Here is an 8,648-nt window from a genome sequence, read left to right as displayed (position 1 = left end):
TTCCTCCAGCATTTTGTGACTGATTTCCAGCCTCTGCAGATAGTCTCGTGCTTGTTAAACTTTCCATGACTCCATCGTCCCATGTGTGGTCAAGGAAGGATTAGTGCCGCATAGCCCAACTCGCTCGCGAACCGGCCGGGTTTCGAAAAATTTGAACTTCTTACATAGACCGTACAGTTTTGTTGGCAGCTAGGTGGAGCCTGCCTTACGTTCCGCCATTCGTTTCAGGCGATTCAATTTCTTAAGAGAGTGACGGGAGAACCAGAGATACTAAATTCTGGAGATGCTGGAAATCCCGAGCAATACACACAAAATGCTGAAGAACTAATTTCAATGATGAGAAACGATCTCGCTGAGTGAACAAAACCGTTCAGAAGTTTTTGCTGCAAAGTTTAACTTGTATTAACTTCCTGACCTTTATCTCAAAGTGCAGACTGGTTAAGGACTGAAAATTCTCATTGTCGGGTAAGTCCAGCACTTTGTACCACAAGAATTAACTGTTAATTTCCCCCAAACCATTCGCTTTGATAACATTGAATCGTGTTGCATGCGAAATGATTTAGTAGAAACGAATTAAACGAGGCGCCTGACGGTTTAAATGGAGGTTGAAATTGTAAACTTTTGGAGGAAGTAGGGTGGGTCGGTGATCACGATTGAGTCTTGTTTTTCATGTGCCTTGGGCGATAACGGCTCTCCACCCTCGAACGATCCCTCTCAGCGTCAATGATGTCGCGCACATCTAGATCTGTTAGTTCTTTCACAGTCTCCATATATTTTCTCCTCCGCGTTTGCCCGGCATACGGCCTTGCATTTTATTTCCCCCTTTCTGATGTCATCGCCCAGGAAATTAAGTTTCCTCACATTTAATGATCTCATTAAAGTTCTTTTTATATGGGCACGTTGGAGAATTGTCTGAAAAATCAAGGTCCTATATCTATTCAATGTAACCAGTAAGACTCAGATTAATACAGAAAAAGCGACTATTCTTGGTATTAAATCGTTGCAAGCTCTTTAGCAACCCCGCCCCGCACTCCACCACCATGAAAACTCCCTCCCCTACCTTTAAGGCAGGTGGAGAAGTGGCAGATGGTTCACGCTCCGTGTCGTGTCATGGTAGAATTTTCCACAAGCATCCTCGATGGAATTTTAAAAATGTCACAGGAATGGATCCCCAAATCTATTGCTAATCCATGTCCGCACATTGATGTTGAGGGGCTGTTGCGGTTCCATTTAGAACTTAAAAGAATCAGAATCAGGTTTAACATCAGCGACGTATGCCATGAAATTTGTTCAACTTCAGAGTGCGATTTCCCGCAATGGTACTCGAGTGTGTTGCGGACAGTGATAACGATATCTTAACTTAAACCTGTAAATGGTGTGTTTTATGAAGTGCTGAATATCGGATAATAGTGTATTGCTGTCATAACCCCCCGTCGACCTCCAAGGGTGTATGTAATACTTTGTTTAGTATTATATTTTGTCTAATCTGTAAACCAAGCTGGGGGGAAGATGCAGAAGATGTGACATTAAAATATGTACTTATGTTATATTATCATGGAGTTTATTTTATTCTATTACAACTTTAAGCAAGTCTACAGGGAGTTTGGCCGCATCATGTAGGACATCAATGGAGTAGCTCCTTAGCCTGATATTATTCACTGTGGTCAGAGGTGGAGACCTGCACGAGGAAGATATTAAAGTGCCACAGGGTGTGTGCCATCCCCAGTGGCACCATCTTCACCATGATGAGGTAAATCCCGGTGGCAAGTGTGAACCCAGGACAACCGGTCCCACATCTTGACTGCAGGAGGCTGCCAGTCCTTGGTTTGTTAAGGCCGGCCTATTGCGCACCCTCTACCAGTACATCACCAAGGCCTGGACTGAGGAGAACATCCCACAGCAATGGAGAAATGCAAACATCATTATAATTTATAAGAACAAGGGTGACAAGACCATCTGCGGCAATGGTCGGGGCACATCACTCCTTTCTGTTGCTGGAAAGGTCCTGGCTAAGGTGATGCTTCAGAGGCTCATCAGCAACGTCACCGAGTCGATGCTGCCCGAATCGCAGTGTGGATTTAGGAAGAACAGGAGCACGATCGACATGAACTTCACAGCCCGGCAGCTTCGGGAAGAGTGCTGGGAGACCTGTTTATGGCCTTTGTTGACCTCTCCAAAATATTCAACACTGTGCAAAGAGAGTTCTTATGGGATGTTCTCCTCAGGTTTGGCTGTCCCAGTAAATTTGTTAACATCCTCTGCCAGTTCCATGATGGGATGACTGCTCGGGTGACCATAGGAGGACAAGAGTCCGAGCTCTCCCTTGTACGCACAGGGGTGAGGCGGGGGGGGGGGGGGGGGCTGCTAGCACCAGTGCTCTTTAACATCTTCTTCTTGTGTGTTACCAAGCTTCTTCACAAGGAGATTGAAGACAGCAGCAATGTGGCAGTGAATGTCAGATTAGATAGCAACCTCTTTACCATCAGGAGGCTCCTTGCAACCACCAAACTGCATTGAGAGTGGGTCCTGGAGCTGCAATATGCAGACAACTGTGCTCTTGTTGCCCATACTCAGGAGCATCTTCAGACTGTCCTTGCTGTGGCAGTACAGCAGAATGGGGCTGACTGTCAATTGCACCAAGACAGAAATGGTTTGCCAATGAAGTACCAGTGTCCCACCCACTCAACCTACCTTCACCGTTGGTGATGAAAAGATGTCAATATTGCCATCTTTCAAATATCTGAGGAGCATTCTCTCTGAGGAGAGCGGCATTGACAATGACATCCAGAGCCACATTAAACAGGTGTCAGTTACCTTTGGGAGACTTCAGCGTAGAGTCTTTCAGAACAGGAGCCTTCGTCCCTCCACAAAGGTCGCTGTTTACCAAGCGGTCTGTGTCAGCACCCTCCTTTATGGTTGTGAAGCTTGGGTAACCTACAGCCGTCAACTCAAGTCCTTGGAGCGCTTCCACATCAGCTGCCTTCAGCGCATCCTAGGAATTACTTAGCATGAGCGGGTGCCTCACACGGAAATACTTGTAAAGACCAACTGCAGAAGTATTGAGGCCATGATCACCCAGTGCCATACGGAGCGGCTGGGGCACGTGATAAGGATGCCCCCTTGTCAGCTACCCCACAGAGTGTTATATGGCCAGCTACATCATGGTCGTCGCTCAGCTGGAGGGCTGAAGAAGCACTATAAGGATCAGATGAAGAATGCTTTAAGGAAGTGCAACATCAGACCTGAGGACCTGGAGGATATTGCTGCTGACCGTAACACTTGGCGACAGCTGTGTAGGGATGGGGTTGGTATTCTGGAGATGGAAAGAACAACCAGAAGACAGCAGAAGAGAGCCAGGAGAAATGCAGCCATGGTTGCCATCACTACCACCACCACTACCACATATACATGTCCCACCTCAATAGAGCTTGTGGGTCCAGGATAGTCATCAAAGATCTCACCTTTAAAGGAGTGGACATCGTCATCGGATTCCGATGGACAACCGAAGAAGAAGAAGCTCTTTAGCAGCCAGCCAGCTAATTTAAATAACATTTGCTACAGTAATGAATGAATGACACTTGTTAAACTCACATCAACATGTCTTTTACAGTCATTTAACTCACTATGGGCAATAGAAAAGTTACTGTTGCAAACAGTGTAGTGAGCAACACTGTCATTACTTTTGAGGTCGACTGTAAAGCCCGCCCACAGAGAAAACTGATAGGTCTACTTAGCACAACGAGAGACCAATCAGGATGCTCTCTCTTGCTCGCACTCTCCCTCTCCCTCTCCCTCTCCGCCTCAAAAAAATCAATTTCCGGGATATTGCATATAATTTGCAGGCGTCAGGGAGCTGCTATCAATATGCGGGAGACTCCTAGAACTTCTGGGAGAGGTGGGATGTCTGGTAGACCCAGTGATAAAATACTTGTAAAAAGGTGGATTGCATTTATAAAATGTTTCCTTGTAACATTGGGACTTCTCAAAATGTTTTGAGAGCTAATCCAGTCTTGTAAAACGCACAGAACAAAACAGCCAGTTTTAATCGCTACAAATTCAAGATTCAAGACGGTGGCGGGATAGCAGCAGCGGCGGCAGACGGAGGAGGCGGAGGTGGGAGAAACACAGCAGGAACCGTGAGAATGCGTCTCTTCCAAAGGAGGGTTGGACAAGATCTTAAGGATGAAAATGTGTTTTCTGTTATTTTTTCCCAGGAGCCCACCTGCGACTGAAACTTCTGCTCGCAGCCCTCCGCCTCCATGCCCAGGATCAGCAGCCACTGGTGCTGCCACTTTGAGCCCAGGCCCTGCTGCTCCATCCCCGGTGTCCTCGCCACGGTCGCCGGCCGCCGCAACACCCGGTCCGGAGCACGATTACTAATGCATAAAAGGCAGCAGGCATATAAAAAGTCAAGCAATACAATAGCAGTCTGGGAGCAAAAATGTAAACACAGATTTGTAAAATCAAAACATAAACCTGTCCTGAGCAATAGAGAAAAACAATAAATACAGTGAGTGATGTTGGAACTGGAAAACCCACCCCACCCACACAACCCAAAACTAGACGGCTACCAAAAAAAGCAGTTAGCTCGACCAAAAAAATTAACCCAAATATAGCTTCCAGATCTGTGTCATTAACAGCAGTTCCGTATAAATACTATAGCAAATAGTAACTAGTTTATGCACTAGAAAACATAACTACAAATTGGGACATCTTCTGCAGAAATATAAAACTTAATACAGAGAAAATCGGAAGAAAACCAAAACTAACCTACCCGCGAAAAATTATGGAAGAATAAAGGAAGAGAAAGGGGAAAAAAAAGGGAGGAAGGGGAAAATTATAGATTCAAGAAGAGTACTTATCAACCATTTACAGAGAGGAAAACAAAATCAAAAATTGGAAAAAAGGTCAAACAAATAAATAAATAAATAAATAAATAGATAATAAGAAATAATCTGCAGTTAAACTGTGAACCAACAAACAGGGAGGCCTTCAATAAAGACTTCAAACCTCCAAAACAAGTTAGAGTCAATTGTAGAACTCTATAGATAAAGTTATACAAGAATAAGATAGATTACACAAGTACTATTTAAACAAGAATAAGATAGATTACACAAGTACTATTTAAACAAGAATAAGATAGATTACACAAGTACTATTTAAACAAGAATAAGATAGATTACACAAGGAAACATTAGATTACATAGGGAAACATTAAGCACAGAATGTCTATTTAAAAAAAGACACACCAAATCCAGGGAGAGATTGTCAACAGCCCTTAGAGTTTCAATAAATAGTGTCTGAGTGATTCAAGTAAAGTCTGAGTCCGGAAAAAGTAATTTTACTGCAAGAAGTACTTATCCACCATTTTAGGAGTTCCGATCGGGTTCCGAAGATGGCTGGATAGCCGGAAGACTTGCAACAAATGCCTCAGCCTCCTTCACTGACTTAAACCACTTATATTTTCCAGTATTAAGTGTGATTCGTAAATCGGCAGGATTGCAGAGAGGGTTTAAAACCACGATCAAAAAGCACTTTCATTATGTCTTTAAACTCAGCGCGCATCTTTAAGATCTGGGGTGCAAAATCCTCCACAAAGCAAATGACTGTATTTTGGAAAGTAAAAGTACCTCTGCGACGTGCCTCCATAATCAGACGGTGTTTTACCTGGTGTTGATGAAAGCACAAAATTACCGGTCGCGGGCAGGAGCCCAGAATTCCGGGGGGAACGTAGACCCTGTGTGCCCTTTCGAGCTCAGGCGGGTTCAGTAGCAAATCTTTCCCGAATATCTCACAGAGAAACTCGGCGAAAAACTTCACGGTTGATCCCTGTTCGGTGGCCTCTGGCAACCCAAGAATTCGAAGGTTACAGCGTCTGCTCTGATTTTCGAGATCCACCATTTTGGAAAGGAGTTTGTTACATTTTCCCTCTAGGCTGGAACAGAGAGTCTCCAAGTATCGAACACGACTTTCTAAATCTTCAGAAGTCGAATCCATGCGAGATAAGTGTTCAGCATGTTTGTCCACTCTATCGTTGATCCATTCCAGTTTGGCTTCCAGCTGTTTGAAAGCGGTTCTAAATTCCTTTAAAATATCATCTCAGTGTTGTTCCAGCGCAGCGAGGGTCTCAGGAGGCAGAGCCGAAACTTCCTTTCTCCCAGATTTAGAACTCTTGTTAGAACTCTTGGTAGATGTGTTTACAGGCAAGTGAAAGAAACCAAATAAAGTTCCTAACTAAGGTTTAAAAAATGGAGACATTTAGTGCAAAGATAGCAAAAATAGTGGAACAAAAGTTTGGAGCAGCTAAGCAATCGCCATCTTACCGGAAGTCCCGTGATCTCTTTAAACTCATCCGGCAGAAGGCAAAGGCAAACCGCTGCTATAACCTGCCAAGTACATGATTTCTCAATGTGTCAGTCTCAATAAAGGATCAAAACAACAACGTTAATGACAAGTGTCGGCACAGAGCGGCATGGAGGGAAATCGTCCGCCAACTGGAAATTCCAGATGCCACCCTAGCGACGACGACGGCGACAAATTCAAGAAGTTGTCAGATTAATGACTGAATGCACGCTGTGTTTTACCTGCGGGTCCAAAGATAAAGGTTGCTCAGCACGAGAGAACTCCCCTGTTCGTTGTAGAGACGTGCCGTGGAATGGTGTACATAAATTCAAGCTATCTGTGGTGAGATTGGATTAACATTCATTCTGAAAACTGCCACCTCCAATTTCCTCAGTAAATCACAAGGACATTGACCTTCATTATGTGTTCAGAGTGAACTGGGAAGATCTGCTGAGTGCTGAATCAGTCAAAAAATAAAAGAGCAAGTTTGCTAAAACATTATTTCCATAGGGCCCTTTGTAGGCAGTTGTTGATGACATTCAAATTCAGGGTAAATTTACTATCAAAGTATAGTAAGTATATGTCACTATATACTACCCTGAGATTCAGCTTATTGCTAGCATTCACAGTAGAACAAAGAAATACAATAGAAAAACTTCACACAAAGACTGACCAAGGTGCAAAAGAAGAGAATTTGTTCAAATAAGTAAATAAATAATGCCAACGACATGAGTTGTGGAGTACCTGAAAGTGATTCCATAGGTTGTTGAATCAGCTCAGAGTTGTGGTGAATGAAGCTATCCACGCTGGTTCAGGAGCCTGATGGTTGAAGGGTAATAACTGTTCCTGAACTTGGTGGTGTGGGACCTATGATTCCTATACCTGCTTCGTGGTGGCAGCAGTAGGAAGAGAGCATTGCCTGGATGGTGGGGGTTCTTGATGATGCATGCCGGTTTCTTGTGGTAGTGCTCAGTAATGGGAAGGGCTTTGACTGTGATGTACTGAGCCTTTCTGTTCCTGGGAATTGGTGTTTCCATAACAAGCTGTGATACAACTTGTCAGGATACTCTCTGCTGTGCATCTATAGAAGTTTGTCAAAGTTTTAGATCTGTGCAAACACCTAAGAAAGTAGTGGTGCTGGTGTTGCTTCTTTGTAATGGTGTTTGCAATGTTCCCAGAAAAATTCCATGATGTGCTAACGCCAAGGAATTTAAAGTTACTGACCCCTTCCACCTCTGATCCCATGTTGCGGATTGAATTGTGAGCATCTAGTTTCCTTCTCCTGGAGTCAACAATCAGCTCTTTGGTTTTGCTGATGTTGACTGGGAGGTTGTTGCTGTGGAACTGTTCAATCAGTTTTTCAATCTCTCGCCGACATACTGAAACATCACCACCCTTGATTTGATCAAGAATAGTGTTATCATCAGCGAACTAAAATATAGCATTGTATCTATCCTTGCGGTCACACGCATGAAGAGAGTAGAGCAGAGGGCTAAGCACACCGATATTGGCTTTGGTCTAAATGAATACATAATATATAATTTTTCTTCATGGCACAGTTCTGCAATGACAGCAACAGAATGTGTAAATGCAGAAGTGAAACTCAAAAAACCTCAGGGGCTAAAAATCTAAATGCTAAATGGAAAATGCTGAAAAGGCAACCTAGATCGAATAGACAGTCAGAGACCTTTTCCCAAGGACGGAAGTGGCTAATAGATGGGGGGATAATTTTAAGGTGATAGGAAAGTGAAAGGGTGGATGGCGGATGAAATTTTTTACACATTGCATGTTGGGGACATCCCGCTAGGGTTGGTGGTAGAGGTAGATACGTTACTGGTATTTAAAAAAAACTTAGACGATAGAAAAATAAAGGGCTAGTAGGAGTAAATGGTTAAATTGATCATAGAGTAGTTTATAATGTTGGCATGACATCATGAGCTGAAAGGCCTGTACAAAGCTGCAGTGTTCTATAAGAATAGATCCTCAAATCTATGGCTAATAAATGTCCAGACATTGGTGTTAAAGGGTTGGTGCAGTTAGACCGGGGGTCGGCAACCTGCGGCTCCCGAGCCATTTGTGGCTCTTTCACCTCTGTGCTGCGGCTCCCTGTGGCTTTGGGAAATAATTGGTCAGTATTTAATTAAAATGTATTTTATGTTAGTTTGTTAGCTTTTGAAATGTAATTATGGTGATCTTGTACAACCTAAGTGTAGCGACACATTTCCTGCCACATCATAAAACGGCTCACAATTAGCCAGCATTCCGGCTAAGGGAGATAGCCTACGGGGGTTTGTGAGTACGCGTCT

The 8,648-nt window shown here is 43.7% G+C and overlaps 1 protein-coding gene across 1 annotated transcript in view; it reads left to right on the top strand.

Moving 5' to 3' along the window:
• Positions 1-46: 46 nt before the first annotated feature.
• The window catches only part of LOC132396941 (CMP-N-acetylneuraminate-beta-galactosamide-alpha-2,3-sialyltransferase 1-like), a 60,210-nt gene continuing 51,608 nt past the window's right edge, over positions 47-8,648 (top strand). The window contains exon 1 of the mRNA XM_059975073.1: positions 47-465. The gene's annotated coding sequence lies outside the window, so the exon portion shown is untranslated. The remainder of the gene's footprint in view (positions 466-8,648) is intronic.

Source organism: Hypanus sabinus, chromosome 1, assembly GCF_030144855.1.
Source record: "Hypanus sabinus isolate sHypSab1 chromosome 1, sHypSab1.hap1, whole genome shotgun sequence".
Lineage (NCBI taxonomy): Eukaryota > Metazoa > Chordata > Chondrichthyes > Myliobatiformes > Dasyatidae > Hypanus > Hypanus sabinus.
This window is presented reverse-complemented; position numbering and strand designations above follow the sequence as displayed.